We start from the raw sequence: 25,687 nt of genomic DNA, 5'->3' as shown, positions 1-25,687 counted from the left end.
CTTGTCGTCTGGCTCCTTGGAGTAGCTCATGATTAGAGGTTGGCATTCTCTTTTTCCAACCCCTTTCACTTCCCTGCCCCATGGAAAAAAAATCAATATCTGACTTAGCTTTTGAGTGAAGATGAGTAAAGCAACCACACTTCAGGCATGATCAGCCAGGTCTCATATACTGTGCCTTCTAATGCTTGGCAATTTCAACTTAAACTATGAATTCAAGCTCAGACACCTTCTCTCTGTAACCTAGTGGAAAAATCAAATCAGTCTTCTAGCTGGGGCCTGGTATTGCTACTGCTTTCTGGGAAGTGTGACAATATATGGTCTGGGGGTAGCATACACCTTTTTTTTTTTTTTTTAAATCCTATGATTTAATCAATCAACAATCATTCACTATGTGCCAGGGACTGTGCTAGGTAGGTACTGTCAATACAGAATAAAAATGAAGCAATTGCTGCCCACAAGGAGTTGATATTTGAATGGTGGAGATACATGCCTTATATAGTTATTATAAAATACAGAGAAAGCAGATAGAAGGTCATCTTGTCAGGGAAGGTACTAATAGCTGGGTGGTGGGGTGGATTAGGATTAGGGTAGAATCAGGAAAGATTTTAGGTAGAAGGTGATACTTAGGTTGAATATCTAAGAAAGTAAGAGGCAGTCAGATCTATGGATAGAGGAAGAGTTCATGACCAAATGAAAGATAGATTCACAGGAGGTAAAATGGATAATTTTATTATATAAAGTTAAAAAGTGTTTTTACAGAAATAAAACCAATGTAAAATGAGAAGAAAAGCAGGAAGCCAGAAAACATTTTTTTCCTGTAAGTTTCTTTGATAAATATCTCATTTCTCAAATATATAGGGAACTGAGACAAATTTATAAGAATGAGTCATTCCCAATTTGATAAATGATCAAGGGATATTGATAGACAGAAGAAGAAATAAATTTTCAAAAGAGGAAATCAAAGTTATTAATAGTCACATGAAAAATGCTCTAAATCACTAATAATTAGAGAAATAAGAACTAAAAGAACTGTGATATACTACCTCATACCCATGAGATTGGCTAAGATGACAGAAAAGGAAAATAACAGGCTAAAGGGGAATGTGGTAAAAAGGTATATTAATGTACTGTTGGTAGAGCTGATAACTTGTCCAACTATTCTGGAAAGCAATTTGGAACTATCCCCCAAAAGTGATTCAGTTGTATATATCCAATATCACTACAAGGTCTATACCCCAAAGAAAAAGGAACAGGATTTGTATGTACAAAAATATTTCTAGCAGTTCTTTTTGTAGTGCAAAGAATTGTAAAATGAGGAAATGTCCATCCATGACAGAATGGCTGAACAATTTATGGTATATGAATGAGATGGAATACTGTTGCTGGAATACTGAAATGATGAAAGGAATGATTTCAGAAAAATCTAGGAAGACTTATGAACTTATGCAAAATGACGTGAACAGAACTAAGAAAACAATCTACCAAGTAACAGCAATATTGTAAAGATAATCAATTATGAAAGACAGCTGATCAACACAGTGATCATTACAATTCCCGAGGACTCACGATGAAAGAGACTAGACAGAGAATTGATGGACTCAGAATGCAATTGATAAAAAAAAATTTCTTTCATTTTCTTGTTTTTTATTTTTTTCAGAACATGTCTGATGTGGAAATTTATTTTGTATGACTTCATATTTGTAATAGGTTTTTTATTTCTTGACTTATCAGTGGATGAGGGAGGAGGGGGGAAAGGAGAGAATCTGGAACTGAAAATAAAATAAAATTGAATAAAAAAAAAAATAACACAGGGCTTAGAGGCAGAAGACATCGGATTGATGGGGGGATGGCAATAGGTTATACAGGAACTCTGATCAAGATCAATGACCAGAATCCCTGCGCTTCAGTCTGGAAAGAATTCAGTAGGCCCAAGCAAACTTGGAGTCAGGATTGTAAAAGTTTATTGTTAGGCTTTACAGTGGTCAGGGGTTCTTAGGGAACCTGCAAACTTAAAGTAACAGGAATAGTTTTAAGGAGTCAAGACAGTAAATCAAATGTCAATTATGCTAACTAGGTGAGTAAGGGTGGGATTAGGGAGGAGTTAAGGAGTGGTCAGTGCTTGAAGGAACATGCACTTTTAATGTCAACTGCACAGGCAAGTGTATTGCCCATAATTCACTGGGAAATAGCTCAAGGGGGGGGCTACCCAGAGGTGTGGTTTTAGGCTTGAAACATCACTAAGTCAGCTAGCTGTCAAGACTGACTTGAGAAGTGCCTAGTCTGCCACCTATCAGTGTCATGTTTGACAAGATGGATATTGGGAACCAAGACTAACGGAGACTCAGTATGTGTATAATTGGCTAAGGAGTTAACCTATAGATAGTGCATTGAAGGATTCATAGCTGCAGCTAGTCTTTATACTAAGGGGAGATAACATTTACCTAAGCTAAAATGTTTATAGATGGTTTAGTGAAAGATTCATAGGTGTAGATAAACAATTCATAAGTTGTTGCTGGGCAGAGTGCTGGCCGGGGGAAGGGGCAGACTTAACGCTCTGAGACTGGGAGGGGGGGGAAATGTGATTTTACGACTGATTTTACAAACTGATATTACAAACATAGATCCCAAGCACCCCATCACAGTCAAATTCTAGCTCTGACCACTAGCTGGGTAACTCTTGGCAAGTCACTTAACCCTTCATTATCACTTTTACTCATCTGTAAAATTAGGATAATATTTACACTACCTACCTAACTTTGTTATGAAGAAAGTGATTTGTAAAGTTTAAAACAATATTTAATTTGTGGGCAATTGTTTTTCTGCCATTTCTACAGCAGAGCTCATTGATTTCTCAAGATTTGGGCTTTCTGCCATAGAGAGTGTTAGTTTTTTAAGAGATGGAATTGGCTAATAATACCACAGAGAACAATGACCAAAAAAAAAAAAGGAAAAAAAGAGGTAGAAGTGACCAGGGAGAGCATGCTAGTTATGAAATATAGCCAGTGCAGGAAAGCATGGTGAAGGTAGATGGGGTGTTATGTGTGAGGCTAAGATGGCTGGACAATTTAGTGTGTATAATGGAATGATATATAATAAAGAGAGAGTGGTAGGTCTAGACCAGGTTCTGAAAGACTTTAAATAAAAAACAGGAGTTTACATTTAATCCAGGAATTTATTTTGTTGAGTGGTTCTTAGTTTCCTTTGCTGGATCTTAAGTGAAGTAATACCAGTAAATTTTGTTTGTCCTCTGCCCCTCTCTTCTCGGTCCCTCCACACCATTCTTTCCTGAGCTCTCTTCTCTTCCCTTTTCATGCTGTCTTGCTTGATGATCTCTTCAGTTTCCATAGATTCAATTATCATCTCTATGCAAATGATTCATTTTTATTTATCCAGCCCAAACCTTTCTCCTAATCTCCAGTGTCATATCATCAACTGCCAATTAGACATCTTAACCTTCTCCTTAGTATGCCTCTTACTGTAGGGAACACCACCATCTTCCCAGTCACATGGGCTTGCAACTTTGACATCATCCTGCATTCTGCATTTCTTCTACTCTCACCTGACATATCCAATCTGTAGTTGTCAGTCAGTCAATAAGGATATATCGTGTTTGCTATGTGCCAGACAGTGCAGATCATGCTCCTACTTTCACATCTTTTGTATGTTTCTTTTTACTCACACAGTTATGACTTTGGTGCAGTCACTCATTGTCCCTTTCTTAGACTACTGCCATAACCTTCTGGTTGGTCTTCCTGCCTCAAATCTCCCCCGACTCCAGGCCATCCTCTACCCAGTTGCCAAAGGGATATTTCTAAAATATAGGTCTGCCCTGTCTCCCCTGTGTCAATAAACTCCATTACTCTACGATCAAATGTAAAATCTTCAGGTCTCCTTTGAAACCCTTTATGATCAGATTCCTTTTCTGTGCCTGTTATTTAGTTATAGTGACCTACTAGCTATTTCTCACAGAAAACATTCCATATTACTACCTGGAATGAATCTCTCTCCATTCCCGATTTCCTTGGACTCAGCTCTAATTCCAACTTCTACAAAAGGCCTTGCATAGAAAGAGTAGCAATGTATTCCTTGCATCTCATTACTACTTCAAGACGCTCCCTTATCATCATTTATTAGTCACTTATTAATACATCACTTATTCACTTCACTTTTGCTGTGTTTGTTATGTGTTTGCATGCATATATATATATGCTAATATTCCTGATTTTACTATCACCCTTAACTCTTCAGTCTTGACAACTGGTGCAGAATTCTGAAATTCCTTTTTCAGTCTAATAACCTGATTCTTCCATCTTTTCCCCAGTCTTAGAACTTCTAACCCTATTTTTGCCCTCATTATGATTTCTAGTTACTCCATCTATCCTTGCTTTCCTAGTCCATCATCCCTGAAATGACATCACATGTCTCTTTTTGGGATCTCAGTTCTATAAATAACCAGTTCATCCTTTCACTGACCTCTTCTTTGAATCCCATCCCTCCTTATCACCAGTTATCCTTTTCAAACTACAACCTGAATTTACCCCTTCTCCCACTCCTCCTTTCATGCTGAATGCCTCTGAATGAAGACACACATTGTATTGTCTACTGTAAATTTATGTTCTTTAATCTTAACTGTGCCCTCACTGTTGCACATTGATCCTCTTGCCCTTCTTTGAATGATTCTATCACACTCCCCCTAGAACAGTGTCCCAATTTTCTCTGTTAAAGATAGCTATATTACCTCCTCACCCTCAGTAGAGAACCTTGTAAATTTAGGGCTTCTATGAACTTCCTCTTCTCAGTTCTTTATTTCAAATCTTTCCAACATCATGCCTAATTCTCTTTTGAGCCAGTTTCAGAAGAAGAGATAGTCCTTTTCCTTGTAAGGTCAATATCTTTATATATATATTCCCCCCCCCCCCACTCCCACTCCTTTTTTCAGTTTGCCTCTTCCCTTCCCTCTCTCTAATCTTTCATTTCTCTTTCCCAGGGGAGTTCTTTGTTGGTGCCTCCAAACATGCCCAGAGCATTCTCTTCTTGTAAAAACCTTTACTTGACCCTGTTGTCCCCTTAAGCTATTGCCCTCTCTTTCACCGTAAACTCTAAGAAAAAGCTGCCTGTTCTTTGATCCACTTCCTCCTCTCCCATCTCTGGCAATGTTTTTCTTTTTGGTCACTCAGCTGAAACAGAATTCACTAATTATTACTGATTTCTCTGCAATTCCTTTGCCCATTGTAAACTACCAAAACATTTACACCTGAAAAGGAAACCTAGAGAATTGTCACAATAACTCCTTCATTAAAGAGGTAATGAAGCATAGTAGAAAAAAACTCTGAACTTGGATGAAGAAGATGGGGTACTAGTCAGCAGTTTTGCCGTTAACTAGTTGTATAACTTGAGAAATTTGCTTAACTTCTTTTTCTCAGTTCTCTTCTACCTCCAAAATTCTGTGACAGTAAGACTTGTTTATTCTATTCTTTGCTAATATCTAAAGAGAGACAATTTTACCTGATCTAATTGGGCTTTGTCAGTCCTTGGGTCAGTCACTGAAGTGAGATGATGGTTCAAAAAACCCCCTAAATTTCATTTTCTCTAATTTTTGTTCCAAATTGAAAATGTTTTAAACTTCCTACCACATCATTTAAAAATACAATTTTTAGGTTAAAATTTTGAAAGTATAAATAAATGATGCAATTTTTGGAATTTAGTTCCTTTTCATCCTTTTTGAATTTTAGGGAAATTGTAGCTACATAGTTATAAAAATGTTCTCTCACTCCTGAATTATTTTGCTTTTTCCCTGAAACTCAACATTTTGCTAATATTGGATTTCAGTACTTTTGGAGTTCATCCATAGAGTGGTTCAGCATGGAGACTTTAAAAAATAAACAACTTTGGAAGGCTAGTAAATCAATCATTAATTCTATTTAGAACCTACTTAATGCTAGTAACGAATGTACTAGGAATCAGCTTAATTCTGTCATTTTATTTTTGTACCCATTTGAACTTGCATTGGCCTGGTATGGAGTTGTCCTCTGAAATCATTCCATCCTTTCACTTATAAATCTTTTCTATTTAAGTTGATCAGCTTACCCATCTGTTCCTAGTGGCTAAAACAAATATCTGACTGTTTTGGTGATGAAGAGAATTCATTCCAATTTCTGGGACTACCTAGTTTCTAGATGCAAAGTTTTCTTTCTTGGGAAGGTATTCTAGGGGTAGGTGTGGAAGAGATAGGAGTTTTAATCTTAAAGGGAAGCTTTTATGTTCAATATGTACCTTCTTGCTCAAGTTCTTGGATTCAACCTAACATGTGACTGACAGATTTCATGAAAGTTGATCCTGTCAGCTGGAACAGGTCTTTTCTGAAAAGACCTTCTGAAATTTCCCATAAAACTTTGTATAAAAGTACAAAAGAAAAATCTAAACATTCTGTCTCATTGTATGCTTAGCAGATGCCCTCAATTTATTTGATAGTAAATTCCTCCAGAGAATAAACCATGTTGTATTTTATCTTTGTGTATCCTGTACTGAGAATAATTACATTACTATTGTAGGAATGTAAGAAATGTTTTTTGAATGTAATCAAATTGGATTAAGTCTATGAGAGGGGAAAGATAGTTTATTATGAAGTCATTTGCTGCTAATTCTTTGTTTGTTTAATATTTAAAAATGTGTCATAAATTGAATGCCTGTTGAATTAATCAGATGACAATTAATTAGTAATTGTGTATTGAGTGCCCATCATCTACAGAATGACTTATTAGGCCCTCATGTAGAGTATGTTCCTCTCAAGTTCACATTACTAATTGTTAACAAAATATTTTTAACAATAAAAAGTAACATAAGGGCCAAGTAAGTGGCACAGTCTTTGAATACAATGGGAGCTAAAGGCAGAGAAGTATTACTTTTAGACTGGGGTGGTCAGGAAAATTCTTATAGTAAAGGTGGAATTTAAGCTGTATGTTGAAGGAAGGTTAAGTTTTCAGCAGTAGGGCAGGTAGGTGGTGCAGTAGGTAGAGCATGAGGCCTTGGATCAGGAAGACCTAAGTTCAAAACCAACTTCAGGCACTAACTAGTTATGTGATCCTGGGCAACTCACTTAACCCTGTTTGCTTCAGTTTCCTCATTTGTAAAATGATCTAGAAAAGGAAATGACAATCACCACAGTGTCTTTGCCAAGAAAACCCTAAATGGGGTCATAGAAGGTCAGACATGAATGGAAAAAAAGACTCAATTACAACAACAAGGTTTTCAGTAAAGGGAAAGAAGAGGGCACTAAGGTAGGAGAGGATATGATTTATGGACCCTGAAATTTTGATTGAATTGAAATCCTTCAGGGGATGATGGTCAAGTAAGGCTGACTAGGTAAGTTGAACCCCAAATGTTGGATAATGAAACCACCTTTACACATTTTGTGCAGGAAAACAATCATTGATGATCAATCTGATTGCTATATGTAGGCTAGATTGGAAGAGAGAGGGGAAGGGAAGTTAACAACTGTTTAAATATTCCCAGAGTGAGGGAATAAGGTTCTAAACCTGGGTGGTGGGAGTGGAAATGGGGATTAAAGGAATGTTTGCTAGAAATATTGCAAAGGAAGATAGAACTTGGTAATTATATACATAGAGATGAGGAAGAAGAAGGAGTCACTGATCAAGCTGAGGTTTTAAATTTGGTTGACTGGGACAAATATGGTACTAATAATAAAAATAAAGAAGCCAGGAGGTTTGGGGGAAAATAGTTACAAGTTCAATTGTAGATATTTTGAATCTGAAGTGACAGTCTAATGTCAAGGTAGAAATGTACATTTTGGCTAATGATTTACTGGAGCAAGTAATTGGAGATGCAGGAAATGTCCTACATAGAAAGTTTGGAGTATGGATTTGGGAGTCATCTACTTCTAATAGAAGTAATGATTAAAGCCAGGGAGGCTAGGTGGCACAGTGAATAGAGCAGAAGCCCTGGAGTCAGGAGGACCTGAGTTCAAATCTGACCTCAGACACTTAACACACACAAAACTAGCCCTGTGACCTTGGGCAAGTCATTTAATCCCAATTGCCCTCCAAAAAGAAAAAAAAAAGAAGTAATGATTAAAGTTCTGAAACTGCATATTTAGTTTTGAGTAGAAAGAAGAGTAGAGGGCTGATGAACCTTCAAGGGAAACATTGGTAATTTAATTAAAAACAAATAGTAATAGTCCATAGAGTCTTTAGTTATGTCGTATGATGGCTAGATCTGTGGCAGCTTTCCAGTCTGTTTTGATTATATGTATACAACATATGTGTTATAGTGGAAGAAACACTTCATAAGACGTCAGATCTCTTTGATTCTACTACTGCTTCCATTACTTACCAGTTGAATTACTTTAGGCAAATCACCTAACTTTTCTGAGTCCCAGTTTCCTCACTACAGAGTGCTATGCCAACTTATACAAGTACAAGATAATATTTTTTTGCTCAGAAAAAGTGAAGTAAAAAAATATCATGTACTAATTTGTTTCTAGAGGAGAACTGACATAATACATATTGCCAAAAGCAGACAAATCTATTTTAACTTCTAACATTTATTATAGCTTTTATTAGTCAAGAAGGTGGACAATTGGTAGATCTGGAGTTCTGAGTTTAAATCTTGCCTCAAACCCTTACTAGTTGTATGAACTTGGTCAAGTGGCTTTAACCTGTGTCTACCTCATGTCTCTCATCTATAAAATGAAGGTAATAATGCACTTTCCTCCCACTGTTGCTGTGAGAATAAGATAACATTTGTAACTGCCATCATCTTCATCATCAACTACTAAAGAGTATGATGAAACTACTAAAACATTTATTTAATTTGGACCCTATTATGTACCATTGTCTATGCCTCTCCCCCCTCTTTGTTTTGTTGTTTATATCACCACATAGCCATGCAGAAAACCATTCAACATAACTGATTAATACATTGTTTGAAAATATTTGCAATGTGCAACACTTGAGGGCTTCCCCACTACGCAAAAGGAGTGGGACCAGAGTGTCTTCTAATACTCTCATTCTCTCTATCTTCATATTCTCATTCTCTCTATCTTCTCTTTTGAAGATAGACTTGTTTATAATTTTACAGTATTCACTTTTGTTTTACTTTTTTTAAATTTATTTTTAATTTTCAACATTCACTTCCATAAGTTTTAAATTTTCTCCCCCTGCCTTCCTTCACCCTCCCCAAGATGGCATGCAATCTGATAGAGGCTCTAAATATACGTTCCTATGAAACATTTTCACATGTGAATGGGAGTAGCCATGAGAAGGAAAAAAAAAAAACAAAATACAAAAAGAAAATCGTCTGCTTCGATCAGCATTCAGACTCCACAGTTCTTTCTCTGGATGTGGATGACATTTTCTATCATGAATTCTTTGGAATTGTTTTAGTTCTTGCATTGCTGAGGTTATGCTCACTCACTTCACTCAGCATCAGTTCATATATGTCTTTCCTGGTTTTTCTGAAGTCTGACTGTTCATCATTTCTTATAGCACAATAGTATTCTGTTATATTCATATACCACAACTTGTTCAGCCATTCCCCAATTGATAGGCATCTCCTCAACTTCCAATTCTTGGCCACCACAAAAATTGGTGCTGTCAGTATTTTTGTGCAGTGGTTCCTTTCCCCTTTTGCTGGGTCAAAGAGCATGCACATTTTTATAACCTTTTGGGCATAGTTCCAAATTGCTCTCTAGGATGGTTGGATCAGCTCACAGCTCCACCAATAATGAATTAGTGTTCCAACTTTTATCATTTTCCTGTTTTATCATGTTAGCCAATCTGATAGGTGTGATGTGGTACCTCAAAGTGGTTTTGCTTCTCTCTAATAGTGATTTAGAGCATTTTTTTTCATATGACTATATGCTTATAGATAGCTTTAATTTCTTCTCCTGAAAATGGCCTGTTCATATCCTTTGTCCACTTATCAATTGGGGAATGACTTGTATTCCTGTAAATTTGACTCAGTTCTCTATATATTTTAGAAATGAGGCCTTTATCAGAGATATAAGTCGTAAATTTTCCCAGTTTTCTGCTTCCCTCCTAATCTTGGTTGCATTGGCTTTGTTTGTGCAAACATTTCAATTTAACGTAACCAAATTATCCATTTTGCATTTCATAATGTTCTATGTCTCGTTTGGTCATAAATTCCTCTATTCTCCATAAATCTGACAGATAAAGATCCTTGCTCCCCTAATTTGTTTATAGTATCAGCCTTTATATCCTAACTATTTTCCAGTTTTCCAAGCAGTTTTTGTCAAATAGTGAGTTCTTATTCCAGAAGCTGTTGTCTTTGGCTATATCAAACAGTAGAGTATCATAATCATTGACTACTGTGTCTTGTGTACCTAACCTATTCCACTTATCTACCCCCTCTCTTAGCCAGTACCAAGTATTTTTAATGATTGCTGCTTTATAATACAATTTAAGATCTGTTATGGCTAGGCTACCTTCCCTAGCATTTCTTTTCATTAATTATCTTGATATTCTGGACCTTTTGTTCTTCCAGAAGAATTTTGATGTTATTTTCTCTAGTTCTATAAAATATTTTTTGGTAGTTTGATTGGTATGGCAATGAATAACTAAATTTAGGTAGAATTGTCATTTTTATTATATTAGCTTGGCCTACCCACAAGCAACTGATTTTTTCAATTACTTAGATTTGTCTTTATTTGTGTGAGAAGTGACTTGTAGTTGTGTTCATATAGTTCTTGGATCTGTTTTGGCAGGTAGACTCCCAAATATTTTATAATGTCTTCAGTAACTTTAAGAGAAATTTCTTTCTATCTCTTGCTGTTGGGCTTTTTTAGTAATATATAGAAATGCTGATGATTTATGTGGGCTTATTTTATATCCTGCAACTTTGCTAAAGTTGTTGTATTTCAAGTAGTTTTTTACTTGATTCTCTAGCATTCTCTAAGTATTTTATCATATCATCTGCAAAGTGTTAACTTAGTTTCAATTTCTTTTTCTTTTATTGCTAAAGCTAATGTTTCTAATGCCATATTGAAGAATGGTGGGATAGTGGACATCCTCGTTTCACTCCCATGTTATTGGAAATGCATCTAGCATATAATCGTTATATATAATGCTTGCTGATGGTTTTAGGTAGATGCTACTTATCATTTTAAGGAAGGCTGCGCTTATTCCTATGCTCTCTAGTGTTTTTAATAGGAATTTAATAGAATATTTTGTCAAAAGCTTTTTCTGCATCTATTTAGGTAATTATGTTAGTTTTGTTGTTGATATGATCAATTATGCTGATAGTTTTCCTATTGAACCAGCCTTGCATTCCTGGTATAAATCCTACCTGATCAAAAGTTTATTATTATTGTGACAAGTTGCTGTAATCTTCTGTAATCTATTTAAAATTCTTGCATCTATATACATGAGGGAAATTGGTCTATAATTTTCTTTCTCTGTTTTGACTCTTCCTGGTTTGGGTATCAATCAGTACCATATTTGTATCATTTGGTAGGTCTCCTTCTTTGCCAATTTCCCCAAATAGTTTCTACCTACTGTCTTCAATGGCTTGTTTTATGGGGGAGTTCATCACATTCAGTTATAATTACTATCTTTGTCTTTTCTCTCCATCCTATTTACCCCCCTTTCTTTCTTCTCCCTTTCCTTCCTCAAGAGTTTTGCTTTTCACCACTACCCTTCAATCCTCAGCTCTCTTCTCCCCCCCCTTTCCTTTTCCCTTTCTTCTAACTACCCCCTCCCTTTTCTTTCCCCTTTCCCCTCCTGCTGCCTGTAGGGCAAGTTAGATTAATATCTAACTGAGTATGTTATTCCCTCCTTGAACCAAATCTGATGAGAGTAAAGTTCAAACAATGCTCATCTCCCTCCCTTCTTTCCCTCTTATAATGTGCTTTTTCATGTGATGTAATTTACTCTTTTCTGCCTCCTCCTTTCCTCTTCTCCCATTATGATACCTTTTCACCCCTTATATTTTTTTTTATCATCACATCAGTTAATTTATACCCATGCCCTCTATCTAGGTTACCTCTATCTATTACCCTTTTAAATGTAGTAATAAAAATACAATTCTCAAGTATTGTCCTCCCATGTAGGGATGTAAACAGTTTGCCCTAATTTTTTCTTTTCTTTTCCTTTTTATGCCTCTCTTGAGTCTTGTATTTGAAGATCAAATTTTTCACTGAGCTCTGGTCCTTTCACCAGGAAGTTCTGGAAGTCCCTTATTTCATTAAATGCCCATCTTCTTGCCTGAAAGATTATTCTCAATTTTGCTAGGTAGTTGATTTTTGGTTATAATCCATGCTCCTTTGTTTTACAGAATATTATATTCCAAGTCCTCTGATCTTTTAATGTAGAAGCTCCATGATCCTGACTGTAATTCCATGATATTTGAATTGTTTCTTTCTTGCTGCTTGCAGTATTCTTCCTTTAATCAAACATGTCATTTACCTAGTTCAGGGGGAAAAGGTAAGCACACCAAACTTCAGAGAATATAAACAAAATACAAAGAAGTTACAAGTAGACAGAGAAACAGATCAGCAGACAGGCTGTCTGACCATTACATCCATACCTAGCCAGTTACCAGAGAGGGAAGAACCAACATCTGCATTTTCAAAGCTGGGGGGCTCATTGGCTGCCCAGAGTCTGGTCAAATCACAAAACCTCACATCAGAGTATATATAGCCTTCTCCTGACTCAGAGAATGTCACAACCCTCTTGGTAAGGTGTGGGCATTCAGCCTATTAGGGGGCAGAATATATTTTCAAATCTGGGAAGGTTCTCAGAGTCAGTTAAGCCTATCCTTTCTTTTTTATCAATGATTTCCTTGGGATATAGGTGTGCTCATACTTGCCATGATTCATTTTGTATGTGTTTTGATAATTCTTTGTAATTATCTAAAAGTTTGTAAAAACAATAGCACAGCCCAGGAACAACCATGACATACTGTTTCCATGGAAAACATTTATTGGCCACCATTAAGTGACACTTCTCACATTTCTGGATTGTAATATGGAATATTGAACTGTCAGTGAAGCATTAGCACTAATTGTAGTCCTTGAACAGATTTCACAGTACTCCTAAATGGACTGAATACCCTTTATGTTATCTTTATTATTTTAATAAGAAGTTCATAACACGTTTCATGTTTCAGAACCAGTTGGAGAAAATTATTTTTGGCATTTTAATGTTGTCCACTTGTGTTACATGATCAGTCAAGTGAAACGGTGCCATTTGTCATAAGTACATTTACATTTCTGAAACACTATTGTTTTTGGCATCTTATTTTTTTGCACATCATCTTTCTTGCATATCATCTTACACTTAGAATCAAGTACACTGTACTTGACACAACAAATACTAATTAATATGATCTGGATTCAGATTCTTTCTTTGTTGTCCTCTGTCTGATCCTTGACCTCTGTCTGTTCTTGTCTGTTGTTGTCCTCTGTCTGATCCTCAAACTCATTGAACTTTAGTTTCCTCAGATGCAAGATGGCCTCTAAACTTCCTTTGCTTTCTGGATGCATTTTATTCCATGTATCACATACAAATCACATGTATGACATTTAAACTGAAGGATTTGAAAAGTGACTCTAACCTTGAAAAAGATGTTACTGTGATAGAGTGAAGTGAGGACCCGAGGTAGGATCCTGGTTCAGATATGTATTACCTATATGACCTTGGAGAAGTCACTCAAACTCTTAAGTATACTTAAGAGTTCTTCTGCTTTGCTCCAAAGGTAAAAAATGAGCTTTCATTTTAAATCTTTTCATTTGTTATTTCCTCTATCTTCTTGCATTTACCATGACCTGGCTTCCTCTGGATGACAAAATTTCCCTGACTTCCCAGACCTTCCTTGACCTACCAAGTCTTGTCAATTTCATCTTCCAAATATCTTTATCTCCTCTGATGCTGCCACCAATGTGGTGCAGGCCCTTGTCACCTCACACCTGGATTACTGCAATAGCCTGAAAGGGGTTCTGCCTGCCTTGAGTGTTTGAGTGCAGGTCCAGCAATGTCACACCCATTCAATAAACTCAGTAATGACTCTGTATTGCCTCTGACATCAAATACAACCGCCTCCCTGGCTTTCAAACTCCTTCATAATCTAGTCTTCCTACTTTTCCAGTCTTCTTATATCTTATTCCCCATCTACCCCTCAGTCCCTTAGTCCTTCCCCAGGCTTCCCCACCTCCTGCACTGGTTACACATGACCTATCATGACCCCTTAGTGAGCCAGTTTAACTCAACACTGTCCTCTTTTTTTTGTCCCTTGCCCCTTCTCTTCTGCCTCAATACTGTTTTACTTAGTGATCTATGAATTAAATTATAATATCTATGCAGAAGATTCTCAGATTTATTCAGCACTGACTTATGCTTTCATGTCTTCAAATGCTTATTTTTTTTTGTTTTTTTTGGGGGTTAAGTAACTTGCTTAAGATTATACGGCCAATATTTTTATTATTTCCGGGTTTGTGGTGCCGAGTGTCTGAACTCGGGATTTGATCTCCAGGTCAATCCTGACACTGGAGCTGGTGCTCTTACTCGCTGAGCCACCTGGCTGCCCCTATCTTCAAATGCTTATTGAATATCTCAGACTGTTGCTCTTATATAGGCTTCTCAAACTCAACACATCCAAAACTGAACTCATTCATTTCTCTCTCCTACCGTGTTTCCCCGATAATAAGACACTGTCTTATTAATTTTTTTGGACAGAAAAACACCAGAGGGCTTATTTTAATGAACATTGACAGCAATTTTAATAAACAGGTAAATGTGAACAAAAAAATGTACCTTTATTCAATAATGAATTCACTAAAGAACAGGATGACGCGCTCACTGCTGCAGCTCTGATTGGATGCAGCTCGGAGCGCGGCAGTGCATGGTGCATTTCACGGGGGGGGTGCATACAGAGTGTACCGTAATGTAGTGTGTAGCGGAGGGGATCACCTTCACTACAGTAGCAATCTCAATAGGGCTTATTTTTGGGGGAGGGCTTATTTTAGAGGAATCTTACACAGTTAGGGGAGGGCTTATTTTCGGGATAGGTCTTATTATCGGGGAAACACGGTAGAACCATCCCCTCTTCCTAATTTCCCTCATAGGGGCAGCTAAGTGGCTCAGTGAATAAAGCACCAGCCCTGGAGTCAAGAGGACCTTACCTCAAATCCAACCTCAGACACTTAACACTTACTAGCTGTGTGACCTTGGGCAAGTCACATAACCCCAATTGCCCTCCAATAAGCAAAAAAGAAAAAACCCTAATTCCCCTCATACTATTGAGGGTACTACCATCCTCCCAGGATTGAAACCTAGGTGTCTCAACTCTTCATTCTCATCCCTTATTTGTCATTTTGAACTTTGTAACATTTTTCATGTATCTTTCTGTTCTCTGACATTGCTACTACCCTGGTCCAGGTCTTTAATGCCTCTTTCTTAGACTCTTACAATGGCCTTCTTGTGAGTGGGCTCCTTCCTCAACTTTCTGCCCACTCTATTTTATCCTACACTGAACTGTCACAGTGAGCTTCTTAAAGTTTAGATGTGACTACATAAAGGTCTTCCCCCTCCTTACTCATTAAGCTCTAGTGGCTCCCTGTTATCTCCAGGTTCAAATTCAAAATCCTCCCTGGGAGGTATTTTCTGGGGTCATTGATAGCCAAATGATCCCCAAATTTTGGGGCTTGTTCCCAGATTCTCCTCTTCTCAGTGGAAGAACAGGTAGAGAAGAGGATAACCAAATCAGCCCAAGAAAGCTCAAACTGCAGCCATAAGTCCTGAAAGCCTTCAGTAAACTTTGTTGGGTTTTCGGAAAATTTACCCAACTTTTCTTTAATTTGATTGAGATCTTAAATGGAGAATGAGACGTGGACTCCAGTTGTCCCACTCAATGAGAGGGGTGCTTCCCTTAAGGGAAGAAGTCCTGAAGGTCTTTTGGGGACAGAGACTTGGAAAGGGAGATTGGATGTCCCACTTTCTGTGAGAGTGAGGGGGGGGGGTGCTGGCTGAACTGGATCAGACTGTAAGACTGGGGGATCTGGCTGGCAAGGGGGATAGTCAGCCAGCACCTGAGGAGTGGAAAGGGTCAGAAGAGGAGGTACCTCTATGACTACCTCGGGGTTAGGGACTGAGGGCTGAGTGGGTGTTGCCTCATGGGGAGGAGCCAGAGAGGGAGGCACTTTAGCCTGACCAGTGGCCTGGCAGGGGTCCCTGAAGGGGATGGGACCATGCTGGGAGATGCAAGGTAAGATAAGGATGGTGTAGGAGACAGGAAATGAGGGGTGTTGGGCTAGAGGAAGAGGGAAGGTGAACCAAGGGGAAAAGGGTTGGGGTACAGCAGAAGGGTCTGGGCGGGCTACCTCAGTGACCTGAGCAGGAGTTACTGAGGGGGGAGGGGCTGGGGCTGAAGCCATAGGAAAGGGATCATGCATCTCAGTCTTTCCTGAGAACCTTGTTCTGAGAAAGTTCAACAAAAGCCATTAAGTAGGCAATTTCTAGCCATCTTTCTTCTCTGGGACAGTATGACTCTAACTGCAAGAGAGCATTCTCTTTGAAAGTTCCCAAAACAGGCCATGATTTATCTTCTTTTAGGCTAGGCCAAACAGTGTTGCAAAAAAACCCCAACTTTTCCTTTTTAAGATCTTCAGAGAAACTAAATTTTTTCCAATGTTGTAAAAGACAACCCAAAGGCGAACTTTTGGGAGCTACAGGCACAGGGCCTGGAAGTCCCTTCCTCCACGAAGGAAGGTTTGAGAGTAAGCCTGGAAAAACAAACAAAAAAAAAAAACCCATCACAAAAAAGTACCTGAAGTTTTTCCAGTTCCCTAGGGCTGAGGGAATTTAAAGAATATGACTTACACTTCCAGATGGGACATCTGTCTTTATCTTCCCATTCTTCAGAAACTGTGCACGTGTCCATGTTCTCCAAAGTAACCAAATAGGACTGAAAGCCTGAGGTCAGGCTGAGCACAAAACAGCCTCCTAGTTGTCTGACCTAATGGGACCTGAGAGGTCAGGGAACCATAAAAATGAAGAGGTTACCCACTAAGAGCATTAGGGTTGCTCAGGAGACCCCAAAATACCAACACGCCGGGTCCTGCCAAATGAATTGAACTCAAGTCTTCTCTCAGCCAAAGAAAAGTAAAATTTATTAAAAGTTCCCTTGCATGAGACACAGAATAAGTCTGGTGCTAGGTCATTCTATGGTGCTATCACTGTTGTATGGTGCTCTAACACCACATGGTGTGAGATGGGGTCTTAAATACAGAAGGTTGTGGGAAGAATCTAGGGGTGGTCTAGAGGAGGAGTTTGGGGAGGGCCTTCAGGAGGGTATAATGAGGTCAATGAGTGATTATTGGTGGGAAGTAGCTGGAGGCCATCAGGAGACCACAGACAATGGTGGGCTAGGCCAGTTCTAGGGTGGTTAAATAGAGTGGGAAATCTAGTAAGTGTAGTAACAGAGGGTGGGAAGTCTATTAACAGGCTTGGCCTTAGCCACAACTTAAGACTTATTGCTTTATGCAAATGCCTCAAATGGGATGATTTAATCAAGAGTCCTAAGGAGGTTCCCAGAGCCCATGCCTCATCATCTGGAGTCTTTTCCACCTATAAATCTGGGGGATAGTGAGAAATGTATTAGAAGGGAGTGGGCATAGGAAGCCTGGAAAGGGGGGGTTATGAAAGACTTTGAATGCCAAAGAGAGGATTTTATTTTGATCATGGAGGTGATAGGGCTCCACTGGAGCTTAATGAGTAAGGGGTGTGTGTGTGTGTCTGACAACATGTGCACTTTAGGGAAGGTCACTTTGATAGCTCAGTAGAGGGTAGCCTGGAATGGGGAGAGACTTGTGGCAGGAAGACTAACCATTAGACTATTGGAATAACCTAGGTAAGAGGTGATGGGGGCTGGCACCAAAGGCCTTGTTAGAAGAGAGAAGGGGTCAAATGTGAGGGATGTAACAGAGCTTAATCCACAGGCAACAACAGATCCCAGGTGGGAGTCATTGACACCTAGTTGAGAGCCCAGGTGATTGAAATTGTGGTAGTGTTCTCAACAGTAACTGGAAAGTTAGGAAGAGGGGAGATCAAAGAATAGAAAAAATAATTAGTTTTTGACTTGATGATTTTAAGATGAGATATGAGTTTGAAATGTCCAGTAGGCAATTGACTATCCAAGTCTGGAGATTAGGAAAAGAATGTAGGGCTAGATAAGTAGATCTGAGAATCATTGAGTCTCTGGGAACTCATTATATCACCAAATGAAAAAATATAGAGGAAGAAGAGATCTTTAATATGCCTACGCAGGAACACTCTTACTAGCTGTGTGACCCTGGACAAGTCACTTAACCACTCTATTTACCTTACTTCCCTCATATGAGCTGGAGAAGGAAATGACAAACTACTCCAGTATCTTTGCTAAGAAAACACCAGGTGGGGCCATGAAGAGGCAGACACAATTGAAGTGACTGGACCACAAGGAACCAGTTGATTTATGGAGTTTGGGTATGTGAGGGTGCTAGTGGTAGGAGGGTGTGGGGGTAGTGTTGAGTGCTATTTCAGGTTCAAACTCTTGTCCTATCCCTTTTCCCTTTGTCCTTCTGGTCTCCAGCCGAAATTTCTCCTGGTCCCTGGATAGGGAAGAATGTAATTCTGTTGGGCCTAATCTAATCCCTTCAAAGAATAAAGGAAGGGGATTATATTTGTATGGGTTAAAATCCTGGTCACCTACTGGGAGGGGGAAAGGCTAAATTCTTATCTAGAGATAATTTTTTGTTAAAAGTTTCTGGTTATTATTCTTAATCTATTCACCCTGCAAAAGGCCCTTTTTATCTTTTGTCCTGATCTATTCTACCAAAGAGCTTTTCCTAGTACTTGTGTTATAGAAAGGGCTTTAGAAAAAAAAAATCATATTTCTAGAGAAATAAAATAGATTTTTCATGTCTTTTTACAAAAGTGAATTTCATTTCATTTCAATTTCATAATCAAGGATATGCTTCCTTCTCTTGTTTGGGGGTGTGATGTGAAGAAAAGCAAGTTCTTATTTTAATTTGATGTTTCTTAAATAGCAATAAATCTTCTTAAACCTCTTTGTAACATTTGTACCGTGTTTCCCTGATAATAAGACCTATCCCGAAAATAAGCCCTATTGAGATTGCTACTGTAGTGAAGGTGATCCCCTCCGCTACATGCTACATTACGGTACCCTCTGTATGCACCCTCCCCCCCCCCCCGTGAAACGCACTCCTCGCTCCGAGCTTCATCCAATCAGAGCTGCAGCAGTGAGCGCGTCATCCTGTTCTTTATTGAATTCATTATTGAATAAAGGTACATTTTTTGTTCACATTTACCTGTTCATTAAAATAAGCCCTCCCCTGAAAATAAGCCCTCTGGTGTTTTTCTGTCCAAAAAAATAATAAGACAGTGTCTTATTATGGGGGAAACACGGTAACTGTTTCTGTGGGTTAAATTTTGGTTAAGTATCTTTCTGCTTTAGAGCAATTAAAGGTACCCCAACTGGGGGAACTGAATAGCTTAAAGTAAAAAAATAAAAGCACATTTCAAATGAAATTGAATCTGTAAGCATATTTAAAGTATGAAGACTCAACATTATTTTCCATAGCTCTTCCTTATTGGTATATTTACATGGGCAAGGTCTCCCACTGCATCTGGGGCCATCTCCAGTCATTCTGATCTTGCCACTGAACCCAGATGGCTACAGAGGAGAAAGTAAGACAGGTGACCTTGTACAACCCTTCACTTGGAAGTCATGACATCACCTTCCTGATGTCATGGTCCTCTTTGAGAATGAAGGACAAATCACAACAACAACATGGGCAAAACTGTCTTTGTAAAAGACAGTTCACTATATTAAATCTTGGATTTAAGCGTGATGTTATAAAGAAAGTGGGAGCTCCCTCTTGTGGTCAATTATCATGTTTCAAATTTTAGTGCATAAGAAATTGAACATATATATTCATGTGTGTGAATCTATATTTGCATATATGTGGATTATTATTGGAAGAAAAAATTAGTTTCTCAAAGGTAATCAAGGAGAATAGAATGATGTAAAAAATGATGTTAAAAGTATCATTGACCATATCTTTCAAGGTTATATTGTCAGTTTAGATCTTTGATCATTTGCATGAACATAGAAGCATATGTGTGTGCCTTTCGAAAATCTAGATGCAGGCTTTGGAAATTTGAAATAACTATTTTGTGAATCAGTCAGTAAATCCTTAAGCAATGCCAATTACTACTTAATCCTGGTATTTTATTTTATCATTGAATTGTGAAATCCTTTTCTATTATTAGCATAAGTAAAAAAAATGCTTGTTAAATTTATTCTAAAAACTCTCAAATCTTTAAAATTCCATCTAAAACAAAATTAGTTGTATTGAATTTGGCATTTTAGGGACATTTATGGGAATGTAGTAATCAAGGAAAAAGCAGGTGTTAAGAAAAACCTGAAGAACTATTCTAGAACATAGTATCTTGATCTGTGTGTATGTGTAATCAAGATTACTTGATTATTATATATATTTATAGCTATATCTATGTTTATATATATATAGTATATGAACGTGTGACTTTCAAGAAGCTTGATTTTTGAAAATCCATATTTGCAAAGCATATGCAATTAAGGATTACTTATTTTGTGAAAATGATTTTTCCTGTATAGATTCATCATAAAGTTATTTTTAAAAATTTAGTTACACTTTAAATGGTATAGGGAATTAGTGAAATGGTATAGGGATTAGTGAAGTAGAGAGATGATTAGATTGGAGTGAGGATATCTGGTTCTGATAAAAGACAAAACAAAACTGGGTGATCTGGGTGAATTGCTTAACTTGACTCAGCCTCTGTAAAATGAGGTATTTCATTGGAGTGATTCTTAATGTATCTTTCAGCTCTAAAAATAAATGATTCGACTTAGAAAAAAAAATTATTTACAAGTAAGTAACATTTCAGGAATACATCTATTTCATTTAAAAGCATACCTCTTTTGAACCTATTTGGCAAATACTTTAGGTTTTGAGTTTGGTATGTTTTGAGAAGTTATAAAATTTGCAGTTGGCAGTACTATAGTGAACTGATGTTCACATTTCAGCAAGCACCTGGTAACTTATCTAAGAGTATCTGGTTTAATCCATGTACAGAAAAACTAGGTTTTAACAGTGCAAAGAGTTTTGTATTGTTCTGGGGAAAAAGTTGGATTCTTTCTATCTATATAAAGAAATGGAGTTAAGTGAGAATCACAGTGGAGACTTTTGTGAGTTTAAAAGACTCTATGTTAATGTATTTACTTGGAAGATCAAGTAAGCCTTTTGTCTCTATTTCCTCTTACATAACACAGATTTGGTGGTATATGTTCATTTCCGTATGTGGCTCTAGTCAATATGACTTTATGACAATACGCCCTCCTTGAGGGCAAGGACTGTCATACCCTTCTTTTCATCAGCATGCAGCAAGCACTTAATAAATAGCTGTCGACTTTGCCTCTGACCCTTAGGGTAATAGTGCAGGTACCTGAAATTAAAGCCAAACTTGTTTAGGAAAGACCTTCTCATTACAGAGTCATCTTTTTTTACCTAAACAGTGATCCTTTGTGGGCAGGGGGTAACATCAGTGTGGCCACCAGGCACCAGACAATTGGGGTAAAGGAATATAAGGACCCTCCCTCTCTTCCCCCAACTACTTACCTGCTGACTTTACAGTGGGTGAGAAACCTAGAAGCAGATTCGCAGGAAAACTTAGACAATGCATGGGGATTCTCCCATGCCATAGAGGATCACCTGGTCTTACTCTGGTGAACCACCTTAAGACAAGGTGGTGGGCCAGCCTAATTTAATTTATCAGCTTTCCATTCCGTATATCTCACCACAGCTTGCTGCCTGAATGTTCTTTACTTTACTCCCAGTGTAAAGTGAGCATTATTACTTTTTATTGTATTGACTCATCTTACTGTTCTCAGTTTCATTTGGCTTGGCCATGGTTGCTGACTGCTTCTATAATAGTGTGAGTGTAAAATCTACAATTATAGAGTACGGTGTTATAGAAGTAGAGCTGTAAGGTCCTAAGGGACCTTGGGAGGTCATCATCTTACATCTGACAGATAACAACATTGGGGTTCAGCATAGTTAAGTGGTTTACTGACTCTGACTTCTACCTCCATCCTTCCCTCCCCAACAGGAATAGCTCCTTCTAGACCAGAGACCATGCCTTCTTCCCTAGAAGTAATAATCTATTCAATTTAGAACTTGACCTTGAGTTTGATTGGCCAGTGGGTCAGTGACAACTTGACTGAATGTATCTAATACAAATAGAATGTATCTAATAAGCCCCCATACCAAATTTAAAATCGATCTACCCAGAATATCTCAGGCCAGGTTCTCATACATTTGTACTAACCTTTTCTTTTCAATTTCTTGCTCTTGGAACAGAAATCTATTCTTTCTTTACGGAAAAAGCATGAGAATTGACCACTTGCTGATGGGGTACCTGGGGTCTAGGTCAATTTTGTGGAACCAATCTGTAAAACCAGTCTGTGCAGTTGTAACTGCAATTTGTATTGTAAAATTGTAATCTGTAAAATCCCTTTCCCAACCTCGGGCTCTGCCCCTTCCCCCTATGGGCACTAGGCCTAGGCAACACCTTGTGACTTCTTTGTTCTTACTTAATCTCTTTATGTCTCCTCCCCTGGCCCAAACACTCCTTTGTCCTTGCCTCTCCTCTCCTCCCGACTGGCCCAAATCTCATCTAAACTATCTATGCCCCAAAGTCACAAGTTCCTCTCGGTCAGCTCTAACCTTTATCTATGCACTGAGGTCCCTTCTGTCCAGTCAGCCCAGACAATGGCAGCCCTACCCTTTAAAAGTAAAAGCATGTACCCCTGTCACTTGCAGGTCCCCTAAGGACTCTTCCCCGCTGTAAAGGCGTAAAAATAAACTATCTCAACTCTAACTCCAAGCAAGGCTGAGCTGAATTCTTTCCAGACGCCATTGCAGGTTTCCTGGTCTTGGATAAGATCAGGGTTCCTGCTGAATCTATTGGGATTCCGTCCCTCATCATTGACATCCCTGTGACTCTAGACAGAAACATTCTTTCCTGCTGACTCCTCTCCCATATGTGCTTTCTTCCCTTATCATAGATTTGGAGATGAAAGGAGATTATGTAGCTCTACGCCTTGGTTTTACACAAGTGAGATAGGAAGCTCAGAGAGGTTGTCAGTGACGTTTCCCAGGTGGTGAGTGGGAGAGGAAGGATTTCTAATCAGGTCTTCTGACTTCAAATCCATTGCCCTTTCCTCTCCTTCGCCCATCCTTAGAACATAAACTCCTTGAGGTCGGAGATTATTTTACTTTTGTCTTTGCGTCACCAGCACCAAGTTTAGTGTCTGGAATATAAGAAGCACATGATAAGTGCTTCTTCATTTGTACCCCAAAGTATAAAATAACAAAGGTTGGCATTTTACCTCAGATCCTTTTGATGGGGTACAGGCTCTAGGAAACCCCTGGAACTCTGAATCTTCCCACTTGATGAGGCATTTGCCTGAGGCCATAAAACTTTCATTATAGCTAGGCCCAAATCTCTGTTACTCTTAACTTGGCCTAGCCCTCCATTGTTCAGCTACTTCCCACTCTTGATCCTATCAAAACATCTATACCCAAATCTGTTACCCTTAACCTAGACTAGCCATCCAGTGTCTGTCTTCCCTAGGTAGCCTTCAGCTATTTCCCACCCTTAATCCCAATTCTGGTGTCTGACCTTAGTTCTTCAAGATCCTCCTTGGACTCCTCCTCAAGACCCTCCCCAAAATCCTTTAGACCACCCCTAAATCCTCCCACAGTCTTTCTGTATATAAGATCCATCTTGTCTCCACGATAGGGCTGAGAATTGAATCTGGGGCAGACTCACTCTGTGTCATATTTACAAGCATCACTTATATGTAGGCTCCTTAAGGGTCCACCCATTATGGCGAATGTTTAAAAAACTTTGTTTTATTTTGGCTGAGAGAAGACTTGAGTTGAATTCATTTGGCAGGACCCTGTGTGTTGTTATTTTGGGGTCTTGAGCACCCCTAAGCCTTTGATTCCACATTGACTTTGCACTATGGGCTGCTGCCTAGGTACTGTGTGGTGGGGAATGGGGGTCATTGTGATGGGAAGTTGTGAAGATGAAGATGATCTTCAGTGTTCTCCTACCTCCTTTTCTCTGCTTACTTTCCATTCTTTAGATTTCCCTTTTTTTCTTTAAACTTTATTTTTATTACTATAAATTTGACTAATGTGAACAAACTTCACCTTTCTTTATTGTAAGAAGGAATAGAAAAAGTTGGTTTTTTTTGTTAATCCAGGAAGCTTTATTATGTACAGCTTCTTCTTTCTTTAAAAGTATATAATGTTGATGTGGAAGTTCCAGAATTGTCTTCTTGTCTATGACTTTGAAGTGTAGGTCATTGTGACTGAGTAGATTTAGGAACTCAGTATTGAGGATAATTGATGGGGTAGCGATATTCCTGTTGTTCCAAAAGTCTTAGTGCTATTTTAACTTTAATAGTTTAAGATGAATAAACCCTATGTTTATTGGAACCCTCTAGTGGCAGGAAAGAAGATGGAGAGAAAAGACTATAAGCCATGCACTAATCTTATTGAAGGAAGGAGAATGCCCCAGAAGGTCGATAGGTCACAGCCACCAGGATCTGAACTGGGTGATAAAATTGGACCTCACAAATTTCAAAGGAGGTTGCATATTTCAATCTCTCTATAACTTATTATTTAGTGTATTTCTTGTTTATTGTTTAATAACAATAACAACGACAAAAACAATAATAATACTGGATTCCTAGATATTTCATCATCTGGGACAAATTTGCCCCTTATTTTCAGCAGTATTTAGGTTAGGGGTGTTTGTGATGAAAAATCTCATTTAAAATTTAATCAACAGAGATCTCTTAGAATAGGAACAGGAATTTATTCTCTTCCCTGGGTGAAGAGGGCGGTGACCGATCATGAGAAAGAGGCACTTTACAAAAGGCAGAACAAGAATATATACCCTAATGGTGCCCCTTTTCCCATTGGTTGGGGGGGTGGGCCCAAGTCTCAGCTGGAAAATCTTCCCCAATGGTAAACAGCAGAGGACCCCACCAAGGAGGTTGATTGACAGCAAGGGAAAGGGAGGAGGGGTCCGCAGAGGCGGGAAATCTGAAATCATTCTGCTGATTAACAGCAGGAGTGGGGGAAGGGGAGGAAGTTCTGAGAAGTTTCCCCGCCGCGCGCCCCCCCCCCCCCCACACACACACAGAGGGAAGAGTGGAACCTTATTTGCTTTAAAAATATATATATTTTGGAGGCAATCAGGGTTGCCTCCCAGACTCAACTGGGGTCACACTGCCCTATTAGGTTTTTTTTGGAGGGAGGAAGGCAAGGCAATTGGGGTTAAGTGACTTGGCCAAGGTCACAAAGCTAGGTAAGTTTAAAGTATATGATCTCGAATTTGAACTTAGGTCCTCCTGACTCCAGGGTTAGTGCTGTAATCACTGTGTGACCTAGCTGCCCTGAGTCCTATTTGCTTTTAACAAGATAAATGGAGGGCCAAGAATGCCATCTTTCTTTCTTTCTTTCTTTCTTTCTTTCTTTCTTTCTTTCTTTCTTGCCTTTTGGAGGGCAATTGGGGTTAAGTAACTTGCCCAAGGTTAC

At 38.5% G+C, this 25,687-nt stretch overlaps 1 protein-coding gene across 1 annotated transcript in view; it reads left to right on the top strand.

Annotated features, from left to right (window-relative positions):
• Nucleotides 1-25,687, top strand: part of LOC138158870 (solute carrier organic anion transporter family member 4C1-like) — a 122,636-nt gene that overhangs the window by 28,323 nt on the left and 68,626 nt on the right. The window lies entirely within an intron of this gene.

Source organism: Petaurus breviceps, unplaced genomic scaffold (genome assembly GCF_028583685.1).
Source record: "Petaurus breviceps papuanus isolate PSGF00001 unplaced genomic scaffold, PetGlider_PUasm1.0 175, whole genome shotgun sequence".
In the NCBI taxonomy this organism is placed as follows: domain Eukaryota; kingdom Metazoa; phylum Chordata; class Mammalia; order Diprotodontia; family Petauridae; genus Petaurus; species Petaurus breviceps.
Note: the sequence above shows the minus strand (reverse complement) of the source record. Positions and strands in the feature narration are given on the sequence as shown.